This window comes from Accipiter gentilis, chromosome 1 (assembly GCF_929443795.1).
Source record: "Accipiter gentilis chromosome 1, bAccGen1.1, whole genome shotgun sequence".
NCBI lineage: Eukaryota > Metazoa > Chordata > Aves > Accipitriformes > Accipitridae > Astur > Astur gentilis.
Window position 1 is genome coordinate 47728357 of NC_064880.1, and position 26320 is coordinate 47754676.

General features: G+C 37.0%; 1 protein-coding gene across 3 annotated transcripts in view; it reads left to right on the forward strand.

The window, feature by feature from the left end:
• R3HDM1 (R3H domain containing 1) overlaps positions 1 to 26320 on the forward strand; it is a 90916-nt gene that overhangs the window by 3460 nt on the left and 61136 nt on the right. Inside the window, exon 1 of one of the 3 annotated variants that reach the window (XM_049809749.1) lies at positions 4292 to 4398. The exons of the other annotated variants lie outside the window; for them this stretch is intronic. The gene's annotated coding sequence lies outside the window, so the exon portion shown is untranslated. Of the gene's footprint in view, positions 1 to 4291; positions 4399 to 26320 lie in introns of those variants that run through there. 3 annotated transcript variants of the gene reach the window in all.

Here is a 26320-nt window from a genome sequence, read left to right on the forward strand (position 1 = left end):
CTTTAGGCAAGTAGAATCTGTGTGAATGCCTTAATATGGTGTTTACTCTGGATGATAGGTAGCATCTATGCAAGCCCATTAAAGTAGGTTTTGTGTGTTTCTTTGTTTCTTTGTTGGCTTTTCTTTGAGGTGGAGGACTGATGTGCTGTATAACAATGTTAAGAGATTTTTGAAAGTGGAATTGAAAAGCTCTATTTCTAGGAGATGATAAATCAGCAACAGATCATGATTAAGTATGGTTGGGACAATTGTACTTTCAGCCTGCCTATAATCTCATTTTGATTTCATAACTTTTTGAAGGAGTGCTTTAGAGGAAATAATGTCTGAAACCAGATTTGTGGAAGCTCAGCTGCCTTAATTACAGAACAGCCTCCACTGCTACTCCTGTACATGAGTTAGTCTCCTGCAGTTTAATGTATGTATTATGAGAATCCTGTCAACATGTCATTTTAAGATATGAACTCTTCTCCAATATATAGAATTAAGTTTCCAAGAATATTATCTTTGGTTATTGTATATTTGTATCCAGGCTGCTGAATCAAACTGTAGATTTGAAGAGCATGGCTGTGGGATGCTTATTCAAGGGTTTCTTTTCTATTCTTTATCTTGGATCTCTGGAAGGGAATGGGGCATTATGTCTCTGCAGCCATTGGTTTCTGTATAAATGTTTATATACTGCGTTGTTCACCTGTCTTTGTTCATCTGCTGCTAAGTTTTTCTGTTCTTTTATCTCTTTCCCAACTTCAATTCTTATTATTCTTTAATCTATAACTGAAAAATTTATTTATAAAATGGAATTTTGCCCTTTAAAACTCACCGCTATTTCCCCTGGCCTCACCCCAGGCTTATTTGTTAACAAGTTTGTGCTGCTATTTATTACAGGTCTTTGTCCAGTCGTGTTTAGAATGGTTTGAAGGCTGAAGCTTGTCAAGACAAACATCTTAAATATTGTTAAAGCTATGGCTAAATAGCATAGCGTAGTTAGTTGCATCTTCATTTTGAAAGCATAGTTTTGGATAACTTCCATAACCAGTTCAAAAAATAACCTCTAAAAGGTCTAGATGTAGAAGATGTCATTGATGGATTTGGTTTAGGTGACCATTCTTAGCAAAGATCCGGTGCTGAGTTTTGTATTTTTCTAAAAAATGTTTTGTAAGATCAGCTAGCAGTTAACCTACCACAATTGTTTTGAAGAAGTATGTTCGCAGCTAAGTGAGGTGTAATAGGTTTCTGTTAGTGTCGAACTAAACCATTTTACTTTACGTTGCAGTGAAGCGGGATATAAATACATGTGCTCCTTGCAAATATCTGCCTTTGTGAAAGAGGCCATCATAGTGACATATCCTTAGCTTTTTGTTCATGCCCCCTATCACACCTTTTGATCTGTTAAATGAGCTGTTATTGTGAGGCATTTCTCAATGTTTCACTTTCAGCTGTGTAAGATGTAGGTCTCTTATTGTATCAAATTGAAACATGTATAAGGAGACTCACAGGAGCAGTTTAACTGGCAGATGGAGGAAACGGTAACTGGAAGTGAGATCAGTGACTTCTTTAGTGCAGCTGAATCTAGAAAAGGCTGTTGGCGTGCAGCTGGTGAGTGAAGTTTGAACTAATTCGAGTGCTTCTGCCAACAGCAGATTGAGGAGTGTTCTCACAGTCCTTTTTGATGTCAGAGCTTTGGGCATAAAAACCTCCTGCTAGTGGTGAGTAGCTGGGAGCAGTTGCATCATTGACCGGCATGCTGGAACCAAAAGAAGATTTCCATCTGTTTTCATATTCTAAGTGAGCTCAGAAGAATTCGGTATGTTCTTGTGGAGATGCAGTAGGAGTTTTGAGAGGCATTGGAAAATTTTTGACCCTTATAACTTAGGCTTTGATCAAATGTTCAGGTTTTGTGCCCAAATGATGCAGTAGCAAAATTAGTAAAACCAGTTTGTGGCAGATTCTTGTCCATGTTATCACAGTGTGATTTGGATCATTTCAACAGAAGGTAGAGTAAAAAGCCTGTTTCTTTTAAAGCATTGTAAATCCCTCTATCTTTTGGATGAAGAGCTATACATTTCGAGTTCAATGTGCTCTGTAGGTGTTTAAAGAGTAAAACTTGCTGCCAGGATTAGATTCTTTTTTCTCCCTTTCTTTTATAATCTATTGAATCTATTCCATCACTTAAAGCAGGAACTGAACCCTTGCCAATTTCTGTCTTCCCTTAAAAGTAGCTTGATTGGTTAGCATAGCTCCATAGAATGTCAGTACCTTGACTCAAAATAAAACTTGGCTTGTCTTTTTGAGTTGATGCATCCTTATCCTTCTTACACTTGGGAAGCCAGACTATTCCTGAATAAGAGCTTTCACCTAATGGCTTTCAAAGGGAAAACGAAGGGGAACTAACTAGTTTTCTTATGTTAATGACAGTTGCACGTACTTCAGTGGAAGAAACTGTGGTAAAATGGATAATTGGATACCCATAGTGTCTGCTGATAGTAGTTCTACTGTTAGAATTGACAGTAATGAGTCTTTCATTTTTATTTGCAATGAAGTTTATAAATTGTTAGTCTGCTAGTTTAGGTGTTGTAGTTTCTTTTTTGTTTCAAGCACATCAAAGTGATCTTTAATGTATTTTCATTGCAAATAATCTTTAAAAAGGATTCTAGGCATGTGTTTCGTTGCATGTTGTATTATTCTCATGGAAAAATAAACTACTCTTTCAAGGGTTTAAAGCTGCACCACAAGCCAGTTACCAGTATTGCTCTGAGGTGTCATCCTTGCGGTATGGATTGGGAGGAGGCAGAGAACATGCAAAGTCTATTAAATGACTTTATGGAGGCTGCCATAGGAGTACTAATGCCTTCTGGTTAGTCTTGTGGTCTAGTAAATGGATATGAATCTTTCACACAAACTATTGTGTTAATTTATAAAAATGTTATGATTTTCATCCTAATGTTTTGTGTGGTAACACTACACAGGTCCTGTTTCCCTTTGTTTTCAAATAGTGGCTTCTGGAGAGGAACACCTGTATTTATGTGGACGTTCTTGTTACTGGGAGAAGCAACTGAGTCCAGACTGAGCTTAGCTAGTAATGATTTAAATACAGAAGAGCTTTCATACAGTGTAATAAGTAATACCGTGTTTTGACTAAGATTTCTAAGCTATGAATGGTACCTTTAGACAAAATTCCTAAAGCAGTAATATGAACAGAATAAAAGACGTTGCTGGGCTAACCCAGTTGTTGCAATGTATGATATTCCAATAGTTGACTGTTCATCATTAGGCACAATGACATCCCATTAGTTGCTACTTAATCTTGTTAAAGACAAGACACTGTAAAGTTTAATTTGAAAAGCACAAAGAGCAGTAGTCCTTATTAAGACTTGCCTATCAAAATAGTAGTGAAAGCTGTCCCAGCACAGAATATAATCAGCTTTTTGTCTGGCCTTTTCTGCTGAAATATTGAACAATGTTAGAAGCTGGATTTCTGTGTCTGTCATCCTTGGTCTACAGCGGTGTGAAGGCTTAAAATCAACATTCCATAAAGATCAAGAAATGTGTAGGTATTCTCTTAGTATCTTATTTTCTTGTCCTGTTTTCCAAAATGCAACAAAATCTAGGCTAATTTTAAGCAGGAAATAGTTTAGCCCATTTTTAACATGTGGAATAATTGGGAGTGGGAGACCTTGAATAGATTTTTCATCTGTGATCAGACAATGTGAATTCAAGCATATTTTAGATCAGTGGTGACAATTCTAAAGCCTGTTGCTTGACTGATATCAGAGTGATCTGATGGGGTTCTTGGTTGTCTGGCTAAATATCTTGTCTCCCTGTGCTGCTTCAGAGAGGCAGCAGAGGCTCTTGTAGATCTGTGTCATATCTGGGCAGCTGACTAGCTCTTGATATGACAAGTAAGAAAGTCCTCATGCATGAAGTTAACAGGCATTCAGCTTTAATACTGCTCATAATTTATTAACCTCGGGACTCTTATGTTTGCAGTATCAGTAGTTGTTTTCTGCATTCATATTTTATTCACATCTGCATATGCTGCAGTTACATGGTTATAAGGGGAGTGATTCTAAAACTTTTAAACTATGTTTGAATTCAGAATGCCAATGTACTACATATAGGTTAAATGTAGGCGTGACTACTATAAGGAAGATGGATTCTCTCACATGTTTGATGTTATAAGATAGATTTCCATAGAAAATGTTGGAGGACATAAAATTGATATAAACTGTTCTTTGAAATTTTTAGAAATAAGGTACAAGTAAGTTGACTTTCTCTGGTTTCTTTTAACTTTAAGGAAAAATTCTTGCTGATCCTAAGAAGGATTCTTACCAGGCTAATTGAAAGGAAAGTTGGATGAACAAAAGATTTTCTGTTGGTTCCCACTGAACCTAGGCCATCCAGGTACTCTGGTATAAAATAGCAGTAATTATCTGTAAAATAATGGAATGTTTGTGAACAAATATGCAACTTAATGCACTGTACACTGCATGAATGTGCCTGAAGACTGAAAGGAGAGGCTCTGTGGGTCATTTAGTCCAGTCCCTTCTTCTTACAGGAAATAATCCTTTTATAACTTTGTCAAACTTTATCTTCATTAAATTTCTAGCTGTTGTCTTTCTTGCTGAATAGCAGTTGTAAAATCTGTTTCTGTGATGTCTCCTGGTCTCCAGCCTGGCTGACTGTGGCAAATTTAGAAGCACATGGTTTTGTGGCAACATTTTCCTCTTGCTTAAGTAGCTCTTCTACCCACCTGCTATCTACTACAGCCATATGTGCCATCTAATAAAGAACTGTCCTGTTCAGTCTGTATTTTGATTAAGCTAGATGGGCTTTTTCAATCTCTGCTTCAGCTACCTTGTTTTTAGAGTGAAATTATGTTTTCCATACAAGTTTTTACCAGTGCAAATACCATCTTCCATATAAGGTCTCACCAGGGCTCTATTAGAATGGTTTTTATGCCTCTGTAGCTTTTCTGAGAATAACTTGAATGGTAGTACATCTTACTGCATTTACCTTTTTCAAGGCTACATTGCATTGTGAGCTTAGTCACAGAATTGATACTCATCTTAAGATTGGTTAACCATTTCCCTTCCATCTTGGTTCTATTGGATGACTAATTGGTTTAAGAATTTCCATCATTGGTAACAGTCAGTACTGTTACCAATATCCTTAAGATCATCTTTTTGTCCCTGCTGGTGGTACTTCCCACAGCTGTGATCCAAAGATTTTAGCATTACATCTCACATAGCAGGACTGAAATGAAACAAAGCTCCATTGCTAACCCCTTGCCTGTTTTCCCCTCAATGCTTTACTCATTTGTCCCCTCTTTTAATCGACCCCTTGTTATAATACCTTTTGTTAGTAAGCCTTCTAATTACTAAAATAATTTTTGTTAGTCTCCATTGTCTCTACTTTATCCATTCCTGTATAATACCACATACAATTCAGATAGATTAGGCCTACTCCATTTGTTTTTCCTAAGAAATATTACTTTATTAAATAGAGCTGTTGGTGTAATCTCTGTTACACATGTTTTCCTGTCAGCTAATTTTCCAATGACTTTGGTGCCTTTTATTCATTTTTTTTACTTTAAAATTTGTTCAAAAGCCAGGCATACAGTTATTTTTTTTCCGTATGTTTAGTTCTGTGCTTGTCATTCTAACATCAAATTAAACCATCATGTATTTTGTACTGTTGCAAAAAAATCTCTGCTTTGGGACTTCTGATCTGATGAGATAGTTCTAATTTTCTGTAGTTAGTGGGTACGCTGTTTTCAGCATTTACATTGTGAATCTTGTTCTTCCTTTGAATGTACTCTTTCAAATTCAATTTCAGATGTGCTGTAGTGGTTTTCTTGTGTTCTTGTTCTTTTTCTATTTGTATGGATAATGAATTTTGTTAGCAAGTTCTGACTCAGATGGGTAACTTGTGTTTCTGACTACCAAGGCTTACCTTTTGGTTGGTCAGCCTGGTTTGGGGAGGCTTTTTTTTTTTAATTCTGTGTGTGTGTTTGGTTTCTTGCTTCCTCTGCCTTTATTCATCCAGCTAAATTTGTGGTTAATTCTTTTAAAGGGCTCTCTTCCCAGCCCCTTCTCCCTCTGCCTTAGGGAATCTGTAGTGAGGGCAAGTTCCACAGGTATTTTAGAGAAGATTCCTTAAGTAATCTACACAGATAACATTGTTAAATACTACATAAAATTGATCATTATCTTTTCATATATGTTAGTGTAACTGTATATTATATATTTGTATAAGGAAATGATACATCAAGGACAGCCTGATTATCCTCAAACCCTGAGTTGTTGTAGCCTGAGGCTATATCAAAGTCCCTGTTTTGGATAGCCTATGAAGTAAAGCCTTTTGGTCAGAGAAATGCAGGATTATAATAATTATTAATAGCTATTCTATTAATTATTAATAATACTTTGCTTGAATATTCTGACTATATGACTGAGATTCTTAAGGATTGACTATTCAGTGGTAGAGCAGTGTTAAAGTCAGTGATCCTGAAGGTCTTTTCCAACCTAAATGATTCTATGATTCTGTAAGGGTTGTCAGACATTGGAACAGGCTGCCCAGGGAAGTGGTTGAGTCACCATCCCTGGAGGTATTGAAAAAGCACGTAGACAAGGCACTTCAGGACATGGTTTGGTGGACATGGTTGATGGCTGGACTCGATGATCTTGAAGGTCTTTTCCAGCCTAACTGATTCTATGATTCTAAAGTTTGCTGTCTCTTTAAACCGTCTCTGTTCCTTATCCCACATTTGGTATCACAGAGAATGACTGTAGGACCAATCTTTTGGGCTGGTCACTCTTCCTATGTTAGGCAAAGCATAATACAAGTTGTAAACAAACTCCCTCAAAATATGAAAAATCTGATTTCCAGCAAGATTTTCTTTCCCGTTCTCTTAAGCTTTCAAAACCTATATGCCCCTAAACTTGGGTAGGTATGCGTGTGTGCAGCTAGGGAGAGGTGTATTTGGTATTTGCATTTTGAGGGTGGGTTTTCTTCTCTTGTCAAATTTGCAATGGCTTGGTCATGTAGTCTTTGAGGTATTTTTGAAGAAAACAATGGTGCTTACTTTTAATTTCTCTCATGTCTTTATACTTGTCTCTAAACTTTTTTTCCAGAAACTTTTCAAATAAATTTGCCAAGTTCTAATGCATTGTATTAGTTTCTTACCTAAACTTCAAGATGTAAGAGTTACAGGGATCCTTCAGAATATAAACTTGCTGGTGGCAGTATTTATCCTATGTACATACCTTTGTAAATAAAAAAAAAAAATCCATCATGCTATAAACCAAATCTTCATTAAGTTGACTTTTCCTTCCTCCCTCTCCTCTAAAGAGAGAGACAGTGTTTGATCCTGGTAAGGTGGGGGGTTTTTTTATTAATGCGTAGCCCTCTTGTTTCAGTTATTATATGATGAAAGAGGAGGATATGTCATCACAAAAAAATTGGTACTTACTGTAAATGTTAGCATTGCTTCCTTGACTGAACCCTCTAAATCTTAAGAAGATGAAATATTGTTGAAAGGTATGAGTACCAAGGTGGCAGAAAATGATGCTCCATGTTTTTTCAGTTGGGGAAAGGAAGAATCAGCTCTCCATCTCCCTTGTGCTTGGGTCCAGACAATTAAGCTGCTTTCTTCTGATGACGTACTTTCAGAAGTGTTCATTAGGAAGTAGTGAGATGCTGATTTTACTCTACTTTCCTTTGTTACCAGGATTTTCAGTTTACAGATATAAAATCATGCTTAAATAGCTGTTCGGTGAGGCCATCATATTAGTGAGGTAATAGTCTTCTGACCTCCCTCTGACCAGAAAGTTGAACAAAGGAATTAACAAGATTCAACTGCAATGCAGGGAACTGCTCAGCACTGGATCTTAAACCTATTTAGACTGAAGCTGCTGGAGATGACAGTAGCTTATTTATAAACAATGCAGGAACACTAGCTGTAACAATCGGATACTTTAATCTTCTGCAATTTAGACTGTCTCCACTGAACATTCTGCTTGAATTGTGGATTCCACAGAAGACAGGTTTAGCTATAACCTAATTCAAGAAGCTTTGCTGACATGGAAGGCTTTGCTGGTAAAACTTGACTAGATGTCAACTTATCACTGTGAGATTTCACTGGATGAACTTCAGTTTAAAAACTAGTTCTAGCTGTCTGTGGGGTATTCAGATCTGTACAACTGTCACACGTGATAAGACAATTTAATGTGTAATTTGTTCCAGGGCTTGTCCTGAAATTAGTGCACGTTAATTGAAAATCAGCTAAACTGAAACAATTGCACTTAGTAAATCATAGAATCACTTAGGTTGGAAAGGACCTTTAAGATTGAGTCCAACAATCAACTTAACACTGCCAAGTCCACCACTAAACCGTGTCCCTAAGTGCCACATCTACATGCGTTTTAAATATCTCCAGGGATGGCGACTCAACCACTTCCCTGGGCAGCCTGTTCCAGTGCTTGACAACCCTTTCAGTGAAGAATTTTTTCCTAATATCTAATCTAAACCTTCCCTGGCACAACTTGGGGCCATTTCATCTTGTCCTGTTGCTTGTTACTTGGGAGAAGAGACTGACACCCACCTTGCTACAACCTCCTTTCAGGTAGCTGTAGAGAGTGATAAGATCTCCCCTCAGCTTCCTTTTCTCCAGGCTAAACAGCCACAGTTCCCTCAGCTGCTCCTCGTAAGACTTGCTCTATAGACCCTTCACCAGCTTTGCCCTTCTTTGGACATGCTCCAGCACCTCAATGCCTTTCTTGTAGTGAGGCACTCCATGGAGAATTGAAGAGTATTTATCAAAACAATATCAAATAATTAGATTATCCACCTTTTACTGTGGATTTGCAACTTTTTTTTTTATAATGTCAGCTTTGTGAAACAGCTTTGTAGTTTGTAGTTACAAACATTATTGTACAGTCATCTTGTGGCGTGTGAATGTATATCTTAATACACAGACTATGTTAATCTCCAGAAATTGGGAACTTTGCTTAAAGTGACTACAAATTTTACTGTTTTATTGGTGTTTAAAACAGAGATCTGAGATCTGTGACAAAAAGCCCCAAAAGATGGGGCGTAGTTTGTTGGTTGGTTGGTGAGTTTGGGTTTTTTCATATCTCATTACAGCTTCTCAGGGAGGAACAGTTCTTTCCTAGAATAAGTTGAAATAGTTATTTTCTGTCATATTCAGCAGAAGAAGAATGTTACAGCTGGCCTTGTCCAGATACTCAAATCATAGCTGACCAGCTAATCAAAGACTTTATTGGAAAGCCAAATGAAGGTTTTTATGTTAGTTCTGAAGTTTTAGTAGTATGTTGACTTTACAGAGTTTAAAGTTTTCAATTAAGAAAAATCTTGCCAAGTCTTTCTGCCATTGCATTTCAACTGCAATAATAGACTGTTTCTAGACTGTGCATAAGGCTTTGCCCCATAGCATTTTGTATGTGGCAAAATTCCTGCTATGGATGTGCATGATGGATAAAGTGTGTCCAGTTCTTCTCAGTTTGTCTGGTCCTTACTTCATAATTGCCAAGATTTTTTCCTGTCCCTCTAGAATTATTGTTGAATCAGTACAAGAAAAATCTTAGACAGAAAATTAGGTTTAGCTGTGGCTTAGAAAAACTATTCTTTTAGATTGTGTAACACTATTTTATGCAAAATAACTGCTTATGTCTTTCTACACTAGAGCCGTGAGCCCTTTTTGTTCAGTCTAGTGATCTTGCCTTACATATCATGTTAAAACAATAGAGAGATGCATGTTTAGAACTCTAATAAATATTCTAGACAAGGTATATAGTATTTCCATTTGTGGTGATGAAATAAGGCTATTGCTTTTATAAATTTCGCTATTCAGGAGTACATATGAATAATTCAGTCAGGAGACTAAGGTCTTCATATATTGCCACCTGCTCATTATTCAGATATTCTTGTTACAGTCTGCTGTTGCCCTAGCAACATTCTGAAAATTAGTGTTGCATCTATGAAAAAGCTTTTGTTTATCTAGCAAAGCCCACTTTACAATCTGTATTATTATTGCAGGATGCATTTCAAGTGGCAACTCCAGGTCCCAGCCCTAGTTGTTTAAAAGATAATAATCTCCTTTTATGTGGCATTAATTGAAAATTGTGGATTGGGGGGTGTGGGGGTGTGTGTGCTGGGTTTTGTTGTTGTTGTTTGTTTTTTTTAACTAGTCATATATGATGCTGATTTTCCTTGAAGTCCCTTTAGGGTTTGCTAATGCCATATTATCTGACTAGAGATGCTTGACTGTACAGATATGCAAGAAAGTAAAAATCCCATGTTTCCTGCTGGTGTTCTCAGGGCCACTCGCTGTATCTCCTACCTATCTCTCTCCACCCTTCTTTCTCCCTCCCCCTGTTGACTTTTACATGAGAAGTAAGGTCTTGTTTAACCTTAAACAGTCTGGGATTTAAAAAGATCTTTCTTTCTGCTTATGAAGTTGACATTAGCCAAATTTGGGGCAGATGTAGGGGTCGTGTTAACAAAATCCTTGAAACTGCTAATGCCACAGCCAAAGAAGCCTCTCACAACTTCAGCTCTCGCTGTTTTAGGTATTTATCTCACAAGACATACCAACACCATGTACTTTTAGAACAAAATTGAGGAGTAAAGCTGATAGTCTGGATTTTAATTTTTCAAGAGATAAAAATAAGTTGAAAAACAACATTAAAAATATCCAACTTCCCCAATCCTCTCCGTTTCATGAAGAAAGAGAAAAGCTGCAACCCTTTCCTTAGTCCCTCTTTTATATGTGGTTCAGGTCCTTCTTCTGTGTTGCATTATCATTTGTTTGGTTCAGCCCCACAGTTACTCTCATTCCTTTCTGTATGGGTGGAAGGTAACACATACCTGCTCTGAGGAAACTTGTCACTCTTTTCTTATTTGACCTGTTGATTTTCAGATTCTGAGTTCTGGAGAGTAATAAAGACTTCTCCTAAATGAGCAAGCTGTAGTCAAACTTCACTCTAGAAAAATACTTAGTTGTCCAGACTCTTATGACTCCCTTGGTTTAAGCTAATGCATTCCTTAGTCTTTTGCCTCTGAAGTACTTGAGGGCTGGAATTCATGAGATGGTAAGTTTTGTGATTTCTTAAGGGTTTTCTTTGTGCCTGCTTTATGACATGAACGCATGCTGGCAGCCATTACTACAAGTTTGCAATGTTTTCAGAGTATATGGAACTACAGAGAGAGAGAACACAGAACAGAAGGACTTCTGAGAAATCACAGGCTTTCCAGAAGGCTGGACTAATATTGTTATTTTCAAGAACTGTCTGTTTTGGGCTTATAGTGATCTTGAGGACGTTTAATCTAGGCACCTGATAACTAGTGACAAGGAACGACTGAAGTAAGTGAGAAATGTGGGATTGCAACTGTATTGCTCATCATGATTCTAGCTGAAGCCTCCCCCTTTCCTATCTTTTCTTGCTTTTAGGCACCTGGCACTGAAGCCCTGTTCATAGTTGTTTAGAATTCTTTGGGATGATAACACAATTTGTTGTGCTACCCAAAGATGGAATTTTACAAACATGAGAGAAGGTTTATTGTTTGGTTTTTTTGTTACTTTGGGGGTAGGCGTTATTATTTGGGAACTTGTATTTCAGCTGTCCCTTTGCAGAAAATAACTCTGCTTTAGCATAAACGGTTTCTTACAGTTCTTTATTCTCATTTCTGTGTTCACAGAACTACTGCTCATTGTGGCTTTTTGCTAGAATAGACAAAAACTTAGCTTTATTGGTTGCTTGGTAGTGTCTAAAAAAAAAAAAAAAAGGTTGATTTTTGTACCCCTTCAACATTCCCCTCCCCTGCCGAGTATGATAGCTCTGTATGAATTGCTCATGGGTTCTGGACAGCATGCAGCATGGTTTCAAAATCAGTACATTCTAAAGACTGATTATTTGCATATCACATACCTTAGGGAGACCAGGTTTTGTTATGAAAAAGAATTGGGAGAAAAATGGAAAAATATGTCCAGTGAGACAACACAAGTTTGTTTTGAGTGTTGGTACTTCAAGCAGATACTGTGATTTTAAAAATCTCCTGTTCAGCATCTGGGACCTTCATATGCCTGGCCCACTATGTCGGTCCACTTACTGGGTCACTTATGGGGAAGCCCAGAGGAAATGTATCAGAGATGTTATTTTTTGCTCAGACTGTTGCTTTTTCATTTAAAAAAAACCCCAAAACACAATGAACCTCATGTGGCTGAGAGGATATTACAGTTTTTGCTTTCAGGCAGTTAGGATGACCTTAAACTCCAAGCTGCAAGTGAGAAGCTTAATTTTCTGCTTAGCTGATGTCTGGCATTTGGATGAGACTGTTTAAAAGCAGAATGTCTAAAACAGTCTGAATTTAAACTAGAGTTCAGGAAAAAGTTAATATCAACATATGAATGCAAAACTAGACATAGTGTGTTCATTAGGTTTGCATGCATTTATCATCTTGAGACTAAATTTACAATTCCTTTAATTTTTTTTCTTTTATTAACAATGAAATAGGTTTGGTTGTTTGTGGAGAAAATACGAAGGTCTTGAAAGGGTTATAGGCCCGTTTTTTAGAAGTAACAGTGAATGAGAATGTTCAGTAATAGGAATAGCTGGGAGTGGAAAGATGGAGATTACAGTGATAAAACATGTATCTGACAAAACTAAGTAATTGATCTTTAGTCTGGCTTTGTGATATATTCACTCCATTGTTTAGTATGAGACATTTCTCAGTTGTTTGATTAAACTGCAGAAGCTATACTTTGCTTAGTTTATTAAGCAGCAATATTTTCTCTAGATTTCAAAAATCAATCTGTGGTTGAATGTAATCTGAGTGGTTCTTATTCCAGATTATGGAGATAGGCTAGAGCTTCTACTGGTAGTCTTTCTTTCCCCTTTCTTGTGTAACACAATTATCTAGCTCTCAGAAAATGAGAAATATGGCCTTCTAAAATATGTTCTAATATGCTTTCTAGAGGAAAAGAAAAAGATTTGGGGGTTTGGTTTTGGGGGGGTTTTTTGCTTCACTAAGCATGACTTTAAGGACCATAATTAATGAAGTGAATGACTACCTCAATAACTGTAGGATCATCTTCTACTAGAATTTTCTTTCTGCTAAGTCTTCCTCAGTCCTTGAAATAAATAAGAGATTAGAGTTGCCTGGTTCAAGAGGGGAAGAATTGGACAGAATATATCATTCAGCTTCTTTACCTGGTCCCCAAAACATCCCTGACACATTCTTGGTAATACCTTCTCTTTACTTTGAGAGATGCCCAGTTTGGTTGGTTGGGTTCTTTTTTCCTTTGAAAAGTCTGTGACTGTTAGTTAACTGAATGTTAACATTCCCTGTCATGTGAATGTTAGTTTAATTATTTAGAATTTCTGTACTCCACATAGCACCAGAAGCTTACTTATACCCAGAGATATATTTGATATTTTTGTAGTTGATTGTTATAGTGAGTACTTGTAAAGAGATTTTTAGTCTTCAATTCTGTGAATGCTAGAAGTATTTCTTCAGCTTGTTTTTATACTGTTACTCTAGACTTGTTAATTAAAAAGTTAGTCTTTCATCAGCAATCAGCCCTACAAATGGACCCACCAGACAGACACTTGCTCATCTGGTATTCGTTGTCCAGAAGGCATTTGAAACTTAATTGCATTTAGTCTTTAAGACTTGCTTTGCACAGTCAGTGTTTTGGGATTGTTTAAATTTAGGGCTTCAGCTTAAAGTCTGCTGTACTTAGATCTGGACAACACTTTGGCATTATCTGGTAACCGTAGCCAATTGGTGACTAGTTTCTAAACAGCAGTAGGATTGTTTCATTTATACTAGTATGAATGAGGATACATTTCACTTCTTGGAACATAAATAAAACCACCAGAGAAAGATGTTTATTTTAGCTTCATCACTGTACTGTTTAAACTGTGCTTATGGTGCAAAGGAATGAAATTGCAGTTCTTGAGGGTTTGTGCTTTCTTGGAAGTGAGAGGTTTTTATAGGAAGATTACATGAACTAAATACAGAATAGGCATTCATGTTAAGTTCATGTAGATAGGCCAAACATTTCTTACACTGTTAAATGTCTCCCTTTCTCATGTAACTGAGAAAAGCTGCTCTGTTTCCTTTAGGTTTATAGATAAACTTCATTTTGGAATTGTGATAATTAGTTTACTTAAAGTATCCCGTTCTAGTATTTCTTAAGCTTTTTGTTTCTCAAGCTTTTTCTTAAATGTCTTTTGGTTGGTCCAAAGGCTTGCTTTTTAGCTTGTTCTTTATGAGTCTTCAAAGAACTAATTTTCTTTCTCTTCCTTTGTTGTTTCTCATAAAAGGAAAGGCTGTTGTTAGTTATAACATTTCAGTTTGTTAGCTGTGTGCTTCCTTCTCCAGGAGTTTGTGTCCTGTCTTTTCTGCCCTGAAAATGTACAGGCCTGTAAATCTTTCTGCGAGTTGTTTGGGGGAATATAGGGCCCTTGTGCCTCAAGTGATTGGTTATTGCAGAGCCAGTAACACCTGCTTCCCAAGTATATCCTGTGTAACAAAGCATGCTATTTTTTTGCTGTTTTAAATCAGTTTGAATTTCTGTCTGTATCAATACTCCTGTTCAAGTTGTAAAGAAAACTTCATTCAGGGCAGTCCAGTCACCTCTATTCTGTGAGTCACCTACTGGGGACTTGATGGTGCACTTTGGCCCCTTACAGAGATGTGTAATTTTGTCATGAGTTTAAAAAAAAAAAAGAAAGATATCAATTTCCACAATCACTTGTATTGAGGTTTTCAGTACAACTATCATAGAGGGTATTGTTTTGTTAGGAAAATGGTTTTTAAGTGGTTGTGGCCGTGTTACATATCTTCACTTTTCTTTTCTCGAGCAAGCCTAGAGAATCCTTCCTCCTTTAGCAAGCATCTGATTGCTTTCTAGATTTTTTTTTTTCATTTATCTCTTGAATATGTCCTGTATGCTTGATATGTAGAATTGCTTTGAAATTTAAATTTCATTGAAACTTTGTATTTTTGTATCTGTTTCTGAACTTATAATACCTATTCTGTTAGATAGTGTTTCAGCAAACGTAATTGTGTGTGTTCGATAACAGATACAATTCATGTACGTTCTGAGTTGAAGATCAACTAAGTCAGGGTTGCTAATGAAGTTGTAAACTATCCCCAAGAGCTCCAACTCCTGTTTCCAGGATAAGTTTTTTATGTATCTTAAGCATATTAATTCTGTGTCTTATGTCATTTAAGAGAAGCATTATGGCATTATTTTTATGATACTTGATTCAAATTATTTTCCTGTTTCATATATGTTAATATGTTATTTCTATGTTCATTTACACATAGTTGCATTTGACATAGTCTCTGTATAAAGGCATTCATAGAGCTGTAGATACATCAAACAAGCATTTATGCAGTACATTTCCTAGGCAGGAATATTTCAGGTAACTGTTGTTTCCTGTCAAGATCCTCTTTTCTTTTTTAATGTTAAGCACAGAAGCCCTGAAGACTTTTAATATTAAGCTAAAAATTATTTCTCATATTTTTAAGGAAAACTTTGGTTGTTGTAGGCATTGGTGGTTTTCTTTGTGGTTTCAGTGTAGTGGGTGTAAAGAAGCCTCCCTGTGAAGGAATTGAAAGATTAATCCAATAGTAATTATAATAACTAGACCTGCATTTTGGGATCTTCCACTATAGATTGCCTCTGGGTTTTTTTTCTTTCCCCTCGCTTCAGCAGTCTTTTCCCATTTCCCACTTTAATGAAATCCACCACTAAACCCCACACCTTCCTGCACCACTTTATATGGAACAGCAGCAATTGAAAGGAAGAAAACAACCTGATGGGAAGGAAAGGAGAGTTGAAGTACAACAGATTATACAAACTTTAGTAGAGGGATTCAAATCCACTCTTACTACAGCCATGGAGTAGAAAAGATCTTAAATCTTCATAGTTTGCACTTACTTAATGTAGGTGTTAATGCCTCCTGCCACCCGTTTTAAAATTGTAGGAACAAAATCTGTTTTTTATCTTCCCCTTTTGTATTACTTTGTATTCATAACATAATATGCAGAAGAGGCACCTTTTAGTAGAGTGCAGCTTATGAAAATTTACTACAGAAAGTTTCATTGAAAACTACTAATTGTCAAATTTTACTGATAGCTTTGTGGTATGCCTTTAAGTTGACATTTTAATTTTTGTTTAAAATTCTGCAGTTTCAAAGATGCAGATGATTTTATTAGGTTGGTTCCTAGTATAAAATTTTTCACTTGACCATGTCTTACCTTTCTATGCTTTTATTCAAAAAGGCAGTAACAATGATACTTAACAGACTTAACTGGCCACGGATACACAGCACATCTTATTTGTGGGTTGGTTGGTTGACTTTTTTTTTTAAGAGTCTGTTTTTAATTATCAATTGTTCTCAACAAGATTACAATTTATACAGCCCTTTTGCAGAAACAGAAACTCAGAAGTGTTAAGATGGAGTTTATTCCATAGTTCTGACACACATCTGAAATCACAAGAGGAGCCTGTAGCGCTAGTGCATGTAGGGTGTAATAGTGTATATCAGCCTGCTTTGTTCTTGGTTTGGAACTTCCCCTTTTTCTGTATTTTTTTTTTTTCTTATAGCATTCTCCTCTGGTCTCTGATTAGATACGTGGTCTAACCTTTTCCAGGAGGGAAAGGTATTAGAGATTCTCTTCTACTGGAAATAATGAAAAGCAGTGAACTCCTGGAAAGGAGGAGTGTTATCTAATAGAATCTGGACATCTAGAAGGTGGGGATTATGTGCAAGTGCCTCATGGAATTCAAAGAGACTTTTTTCTTTTAAAGCTCCTGCTGAAGGATAAGCTTCTAGTTATGACGGCAGGGAGGTGGGCAGGGCGTGAACATAATGACTGGTATTTCCATTTTTAATCCATCAGTTAGAGCAGACCAATACATTTGTGTAGGGTGAAAAAAGGTTTTGATTTGCTTTTGAGAAAGTAAACCCGGACCAGTCTATATTCTCCTGTGGGATGACAGTCTTCAGGACAGGAGTTACAGAAGCTAATAAAAGCCAAAGAGGTATTTGATATGTTCACGACTCTTTCTCATGTGTGGGTCTGAGTTTTAGGAAAACTAACAAAAATATTCTAAGGGGCAGCGTAGAGTATAACAGTAGTTCATTTCCCAGTTCTCGTTTTCCCTTGGGTACTGCTTTATTTCCTGTTTGGGGTTAGCTGCACCTTGTTGCTGATCTTACTGATGAAAAAAGTATTCCTAGGTTCTCTGCTGTGATGTATGTGGATACCAAATCTGACTATTACAGCAGTTAGATACACACATGCACACCGACGTGTTTTCCTAGTGTCGTGTAAGGAGACTACTTAAAAGATTATGTTGACATTAATGTAATCTGTATAATGTGTCCAAAAATTAAAGACTATTCTCTTTGGCAGCATTCAGAGTACAGACCCTGCAATGAATGGCTTCTGCACATAGGTGTTCACCTATATAGAATTCATTATATGACAAAAAAATCAAAAAACAAACCAAAACAAAAAAAAACCAAACCCAAACCACCCAAACCAGAATTTTTTGCTCTAACATCCTGCCAAAGAAGTCTTTACCATGATGAATAATGCTCCCATGGCAGACCAGATGAAAGAGAAGAGGTGAGACCTTTGTGAAAATATCATGGGCCTCCAAGAACTGTGCCTTTTGTGTGTATTTTCTTTGAGTTGTTATGGACTTGTCTGTTGGGAGCTAATTGGGTGTGTTAATGAGGCAACACTGTGAGGTAGTGCAGCATTATCTGTTGTCTGCATACCTGAAGCCATAGCCTGGGGTAGAAATATAGCTGGCTTGTGTACTAATGTAAGGAGGTAACTGTCAAGTAGAGAAAATGAATAGCCAGCAGTTACAGTGAACCTGCCATGCACAAGAAAAAAACAGGTATTCCAGGAGCTGCCAATTTCAGCTAAAGGAAAAAGGATTACTTCCCCGCCCCCCCCCCCCCATATGATCTTGCTGGTCAGGGATGACAGCCGAGATGTATGGAGTATGCGCCACTGCCATTTGCAGCCAGTAAGAGTGGAGGCTTTAAAGGTGGAGCACAGAGGTAGCAGAAGAGGGAAATAACAAGCATAGAAAGATTTGGACTTTTCACAAACTGTAGCTGTCTCAATACCAAAAAATATTTTTATATGTATTTTGTTTATATTTATAAAAAGGTATTTTGGTACTGAGACTGCTGCTGCAGGTCGAAATCTTCCTGTGGTTGTTTTTTTGTCATTTATTTTTTCCTATGTGTGCTATATTATAGAAGTGTGTGTGTGTGTATATATATACACACACACATGTGTATATGTATTTTTTATTACTTTTTTTTTTTAACCTTGTTACTTAAAAATATAGGGTCCTGATCTCCTGTTGATCAAGAATTATAGGATCCCAAGATCACACCTCCCCTCTCTGGAGCCCCCAGATTAAAAATACTGCTCCATTTGCCTTCCAGCCTTAGTTGGTATGCAGGATTCTTCAGAGTGGTTGCTAGAGGAGTACAGAAGGGGGATTATCATTCTGCAATAGTACGACTGAGCACTGTGCTAATGCTACAGATGGGGTAGGGATAGCAGTTTCTCACAAGCAAGAAAATTATAGACCCCTGGTCTGGATACTGATTTTGGAAGTATGATAATTAGGATATCATAACTGGCTTTTTTTTTCTACCCCTCTGTTCAGAAAATGTTTTTTCTTCCCTATTTGGGTTCTGATAGCAGTTATGTGCCAGTCCAGAAAATTGTCATGGCATTCATACTGCCGATGGCAACTGCGTTGATCTGCTGACACTGTGAAATAACTTACTGGTGGGTTTTTAAGTTGTGTTCACAATACCAAACTGACGAAATAAAAATGTTTAGAAAGGAAATCAGTATCTTTACAGTATGAACATTTTTGTCCTGCTTCTGTGTCACATCAAAATTTTTTGTAGTGTGGTATAAACTTTCATTTTGAGAGTAGTCTGTTAATGGCGAAAGTGATTAAAATCTGTACAGCCATTTTATAGCACATTCACAGCTTCAGAAGGCTTTTGCATCAGTTGCTTGTGAATTGCTAATGAAGAGCTCAGTATAGGCTCTGCGCATTTTGGTAGCTGTGTGTGGTGACTGACTGGCTGGGTGTCACTGACAGCACGGTGCCCAGCTGTTGATTTTCTATTGTCTCAGAGGCTTCAGCAAGTGCCTCAACAGACTGCTTCAGTGCGGACCTACGGATGCCGAGCGATCAGCTAAGCATGTCTGTGCAGTACGCTCTCTAAAGGCGCACGCAGAGCCTTGTATGAGAAATTATGGAAAGCACGTCTTCAGTAACTGCATAATGAAGCAAAATGCCAATATGATGCAGGTATGTGAGCTCTCAAATAGGGTATTTAAACACTGTCTGGAAGGAGAAGAATAAAATGTCTGTAGACAAATTGCAGTTTGCATGTGGTTTTCCTTTTTTTTCCACAAAAGCCATTTTAGGCCTAATCAATTAACAGAGATCATCAGCATCCCTAAATCTCTCCTTTCTTGAAAAACTGACTGTAAAAAGACTTTTTCTTATATCATCTCATTTAATAATGGCATTCATAAAGATAAGTTTTGAACTGAAAAATGGATTTCAAATGAAAATAGCAAGAGTATTTACAGTAGACTACATAAATTTTTTTTCATATGCAGGATGTTGATGACTCTCTTTTTGTATTGAGGACCAAATTTCCTTTTGTTGAGATAACAAGTAACTTTGGGTGGCTATTAAAAATCATGACACTTGATTCCATGAAGATCAATGGTCACTTAAATTTTTTTTTTTCAGGTTTCTGCGGTATCAAAGCAGACATCAGAACTGCTATGGCTTTGTTATAAACTGAGCAAAAATACACTGCTAAAGGATTAGTGTTATTAGATAGACAGTTTTAAAATTCTGATTTGTGGTTACATGATGCTTATAATAAACAGATTTTTAAGCTACCAGATGATGTATGTATGTATATTGTCAATGTGATGTAGTATTTTTTGAAACTATGGAAACAATACATAGGTGAGAGTACTGATAGTGCTCCATGGAAAGTTCTGTCGCGGTTCTGTTGTTGTTTGCTTTGGTGTGTTTTATCTATATTTTACTTTATGCAGGGAGACACCATAGTGGTGTAGTAATTCACTAAGTTAGTGATCCTTGTTATAAGGGGGAAAGAAAGTACCTGTTGTATTTGAAGCTTTTGCTTTATAACTTTTTTGAAAACCAAGTCTGTTTCATAATCTTGAGTATCTAGGGCCCTAAACAGAATCTTTAATCTGACCTGCTAACTCTGCGAGTCTGTTCCCACCATCCGCTGTTGAAATTTGTGTGTCTATTTTAGAGATCCTTTTTTTCCTCTTGTTACCGATGGAAGTACCGAAGGAAAAACAAACTTATATATTCTAAGAATAAAACCTGAGTTCCATATAAAAAATTTTTAGTTGCTGTGTGCATTTCTGGATGGCTGTTTTCTAAATGAAATGAAAATGTGTATCTTTTAAGAAAGCTGCTATATGAAGGATATCCACTGAAAATAGTCATAGGCAGTGCTTCAGTTTATTTACTTAAAATAACTGGCGGGGGGAATCAATCTGCCTGTTTTGAAGTTTTAGTTTGCTACTGTATCATCTGAGGACATGTATACGGCATGCACTTTATTTGATGATATGTGTTTTCTGCATGTACTTTATTTGTTACATGTTTTCTGTTAAGTGTTTTGAGTAGCAAGATTTTTTACTGCATCCGAACTGAAAACATTTATGTACTCTTACTTCTATCTTGTTTCAATATGCTAATATTAATCAATGCTGAGCTGAAAAGACTCTTGAAGATACCTTTGGTTAGTTCACAGTTTGGTAACATAAAACAAGTTTTTAATTTTATTTTTTTTTAAAGCAACCTTAAACAGCTCAGGCTATACTTTATTGTGCTGTAAAACCTCTATGACATTTAGTAAGCATTGATAACACCGTAAATGGAAAATCAGGGTTGGTGTTGGTTTTGGGTTTTTTTCCCCCACAAATAATTTGATTTCCAACAGACACAGGAAAAGCATATTGTGATTCTTTCTTTTCCATTTTAAGGCCTTAATGCTAGAAATCTAGCTTTAGGGAATGATCTAATAACAAGTGATTCTTCTTCAGTTTTTAACAGCTGTTTTTAATAAGACAACTGACTATTTCTATTTGATAGTTTAAAAATGGGTAGATGCTTCAGTTTGGGGTCCTTGATCTGAAGGACTCGATGACCTAACAGTATTAAATACACAACAGTATTATACCGTGATGCAGAGTTTTGTGCTGTGTAGTATTATAGACTGTGTTTCATGGAATTGTTGGAGGCTTTCCAAATATATATTTGAAAACGAGTGAAAATTTTATGGAAAAAAATTATGCAAGATGGCAAAAGGAGCTGATAAAGGATGATGGATGAGCATGCAATATAAACAAAATAAGGATCAAAAGGGAAGAGTTGGGGATTGCTTGAAAGATGAAATGGCTTGAAGCTGGCGGAGGGTGCTGATGTGGGGACGTGGATATAGAACTGCATTTATATGTGCCTTAGAGCTCCCAGAGTAGAAATGGCTTAAGAACCAGGAGGAGTTTTTCTGCTGTCAGTTATGTTTCTCTGAATGATGTTAGTAGCTAAGCCAACAAAATCTTCTGTCAGCATAGTTGTTTCTACAGAGCTTTTGCTGGTACAGCAATGTCATGTGAGAAGGGCATTCATTTTTCACTCCCCAAGCCAATAGAACTATGCTAGCAAAAACTAAGATATGTCATGTTGTATTTGATAAGCATTTCTAAATAGTTCTTTCCGCATGCCTTTAGACAGGATGTTCTTTGGGGGAGGAGGGGCTTCACCATTCAACATATGTATTTTTCACTAACCTAATGGTTTGCTATTTCTGAGGTATGTCATTCTTGAAAGGTTAATGCTATAATAGTTTTCAGGCTAAAATGGCTTTTGTCTGCCAACATACATAAGCGGGTGCAGATGCTTGCCAGTGAGACAGTAATATAAAAAATAGGTTTTAGTTAACTGTCTTGAAGTCTGTTTCAGAAATTACTTTCTTTCCCTCTCTCTCCCTCTTCAGCTATTAAAAAAAAAGCGAGAACAGATCCTAATGGAGCAACAACTTTAAATAGTGTATAAACCATTTAAGATTATTTTAGTTACCCTAATGAGAGTGGACTAGCCACAGAGTTGTGTTTTATAACAATATGCATATGCTAGCCAAGTCAGTTTTCATCAAACAGGGATTGTTCAATGCTAGAACTGTAATTTCATTGGAAACCCTGCATCTGTTGAAATGTGGATTGAACTTTCCTGATCTGTCAGGAGGACTTCCAATTGTTCTTCATGTTGTGTAGCTCCCCTAGTCAAAACAAGGATTGTAGTGTGTTTTGGGGGGGGGTTGTGTGGTGGTTTTTTTTTTCCTTAGGTGGTATCCTAGTATGCCAACCCTTTCCTTTTCCTAAAATGGTTAAATTGCCTGATTATTTTTTTTTTTTAATTAAAAGTGCATATTTTGGCACCATACAAAAAGAATACCTGAATAGAAAGAATACAATACATTGTAGCAGGGGCTACATCCTGAGGGCTGTTTCATATGCTATGAGGAAACCAGACGAAGTTGTTTACTTCCTCTGATGTACTTTGCTCCGGTTGTTTGCATCCTAAAAGTCCAAAGCAAACTCCAAGAAGAGAACTAATATAAGAATGACAGTGCTTTATGCAGAATGGAACGGCTGCTCCTCCGAAGGAGCCAGTGCTCCAAAGTACTGTGAAGAAGCACTGTATAGTGCCAGTGTTTTTTCAGACTACCAGTGTACATTTAAAGTTTTCTAGGACAGAATTTTTGAGTTTATGGATAACAAATGCCAACAGAAAACTCCTGCTGATCTCCATAAGTACCTCAATACTGTAGTTTTCTATCAGTATGTAGAATAAAGATCACTTTAGTCTTGCTGGTAGTTAAATTTCTTATTCTCATGTATGCAACTGTATTGCTGAAGGAGGTATCTCGTTCTTCTTTGTCACTGTCAGCTAAGCATTTCTATTGCATTCAGTAGTGGACTCGCAGGAGAAGGTAAGGCAGGGTTAGAGAGCCTTAGATTATTAGTCAGAATTTAAAATATTAAAACAGGGGGAGGGATAGTTACTAATAACGTGTCTTGGTTTCTCATATGCCTATTAGTGTGATAGGTGTCCTCTTTTAAAGCCTGTCAACTATCTTATGAACAATGGTAGTGTCCTATCTTATAGCCTGAGTGTGACAAAGAGGGGCACTATGTTGTTTTTTTTAAATTGTTTGAGAGATTGTAGTATGCAGAAATTCTCAGTAAAGAAAAGGAGGTCTTTAAGTATAATGAACTACAAGACTGAGGGCAAGTTTCAGTTTTTGTTTCTGATATGCAGCTTTATTGTTGTGCAGGTAGTATAGTGCTGGTAACATGTACCTATCTGAAGGGCATATAGATTTGAAGTAGGTGTTTGGCAGATAGGTTCTGGTGAATCTTGCTGCCATGTTTTAAGACAATGTTTTTCTGTCTTTGCTTCCTCTCTCTAGGCTGTTTCTTTGAAAATCTGATTACTAAATAGCTTGGTAAATTGAATCAAATAAAAAGTATCTTCTAATGCTAATGCAGTAAAATAGCATTCAGTTGTTAACTGATTAATGTATAACTTTAAAACCTGTATAGATAGTATCATTGGGAAGAGCATAAATCTTTGATTTACATGTATTTAAGTCAGTGCAGCATGGATTCATTTGTGCAGCATTTTCCGATATATAAATGTAAACAAGACTAAGGAATTTTTTTGATTCATGCTTCAAAAATGGACAAATTTCTCATTTAAATGCTATGTTGTTGTTAAGATTAGACCTGCACAATATCCTAGTTTGGTCAGGAGGATTCTTTGCTCCCTAGTTAGTTGTTTAATGGGTCTCAAACTTCAGACCTAAGATAACATGCAGAAAATGTGTGCATAGAGTTATGTGTGTATTGGCTTTTTATTTTTTTTTTGAAAAGGGGAACAGCTGCCTCTTCATAATTCCATTTTTCTCTCTCATAATTGTACAGAGCTGCTTTGAATTTTCTGTTAAATGAATGGTAATCTTAAGATCAGCTGCTACATTTTTATAAAAGCTGCCTGGTGAATCTTAAAAGTCTTTGGATCCTAGGGCCACAGAGGAAAGTAAAGCACTAATTGAGAGAGGGAAACTTTGGTTGCAGACTCTGGCTTATGGCTCTCAGAGCATCTGTGAGCATAGCTTGGTCCATTTGTGGGCAGGAGAATTGTTGCTCCCTCTGGAATCCTCCCTTGCTCTCCAAGTCAGGATTTTTAAGGTTGTGTGGGGTTTTTAATTTTCCTTCTCCTTTCCTCTCCTTTATCACCTGAGGCAGTTTCTTCCAGTCCTTTTCCTGCCCTTCCCCTAAATAAAATTTCCCAGAAGGGACTAATCTGTTCCAAATATAGGTACCTATCAGCTTGTCCATCTTTTGTCACAGCATTCACCTGTAGGCTCTCGGTTAATAGATAATTTTATCCCATCACCCCCACACCTCAAAAAAAAAAAGAAGTATTAATCTGCACCTTCACATAGCTTTGTTTTGGTTAGTCTGGTGATGTTGAAAAGTATCCTTAACTGACAACAGGGGCAGAGGTGATCGAAAAGTCACCACTGCAAAAAGAATGAGGTACAGCTGTTCCTCTGTTCCTCTTGTTGCTTTCTTCATGCTGGCTAGTGCTCATATAAACTTCCTGTGCACCACCATAGCTCAGTATCCCAACAAAAACTACCCTAGCAAAGGAGCTTTAATGGTTCTTGGTCACTTCTTGTGGAATCACACCATGGAAAAGCTCAGCAAGCACCAGAGCTGATGCAAGGGTGGGACCACGCTTCAGGAGTGTGGGGCAGAGGCTACAGGGAGAACAAGGAAGAAGCAGGACCTCCCTTTTTTGACAGCAGTGAGTTCTCTGTTGATTTAGCTGAGGCATCGGTCTAACTTGCTAAAATTAATTGTTTTTGAGAACTGATAGATAGTGGTCCTCAAGAACTAAGCGGTAGCTGGAGGCAGTAATTCTCTTTTAGTTATACCCATAGTTTTTGTTGTTAATGTAAGAATGAGATAATTTTGATCAGTATCTTTCTGCTTAAGGCATAAACATTTTCCCCTTTAATCCTAACAAAGAAACATATATAACTTTTTGAGTGTTTTTGGTTGGTTGGGAGGGTTGGTGTTTGTTGTAATCACAGGAACCCTGAGGTTATGATGCTAATATAAATATGTTTATATTGTGTTTAAACATTTCCTAAAATAATTTAGGTGAAAAATAGCTGGAAAAGCTCTTGTTGTGGCCAGTCTTTTATATAAGAGTCTTCAAAGATCTCTTTTTCTAGGGAAGGTCCTGACCTTTCTCAACAAAAAAACAGCCAAACAAAAAATTTAGTGCTTCCACATCCAAGCAAGGCTTGTATCACCAATATGCTAGAGGTAAGGCGAGACTGTTCCCAGAGAGTTTGCTATACTCATCAATCAGTTCTTAAGCTGTGGAGGGAGTTGCTGCACAAAGCTGCTATGTAAGTTATGCCAAGAGGCCAGTGTTTGTTGGGGTTTTGTTTTCCTCATGCAGCTACTTCGGTAACAGTGCTTTTGAAATAACATGGATCCTATACAAAGCTCAGGTCTCCCAGAGGAAAACCAGGTGAATTTGTAGATTCCCCTTAAGTAGACAGTACAGCTTCTGATGAGGGTAATAGTGGTCTAGTATTTCTGTAGTAAAGGTGATTGTTGTTTAGCGCAGAGCATCTTTTATGCATTTTTCCTCTTTCTGATACTTCCTCTCTAGGGAAGATTATCCTTATAATCCTGCCTCAGACAGAATAGAAGTAAGTAAACCCAACATTGATTCTTCTCAGTTTAATGGAATACAGCATAAGTAGTACAGAAAATAATGTACTGCTGTGATTCCTGTGGGCATGTGTGCATGCATAAAGGAGTCTTTCTTCTAAGTAGAGGAATGTCAGCTCTGTGACTCCAAGCTAGGAGAATTAAGCAATACAATGTAACGAAAGCAAACCAACAGCAAAAATGTCTAATTGTAGATATCTTTTTGTTAGATTAATATAGTTCTTAACTCTATCCGCACTGTTTTGAGCATGTTCCCAGCCTCTTCACTTAGTCTGATTATGAAGTTGGTTCTTGTAGTTGTGAATGGAGGATTCCTGATTGCTGGTCAGAAGTCTTCTCTATTACA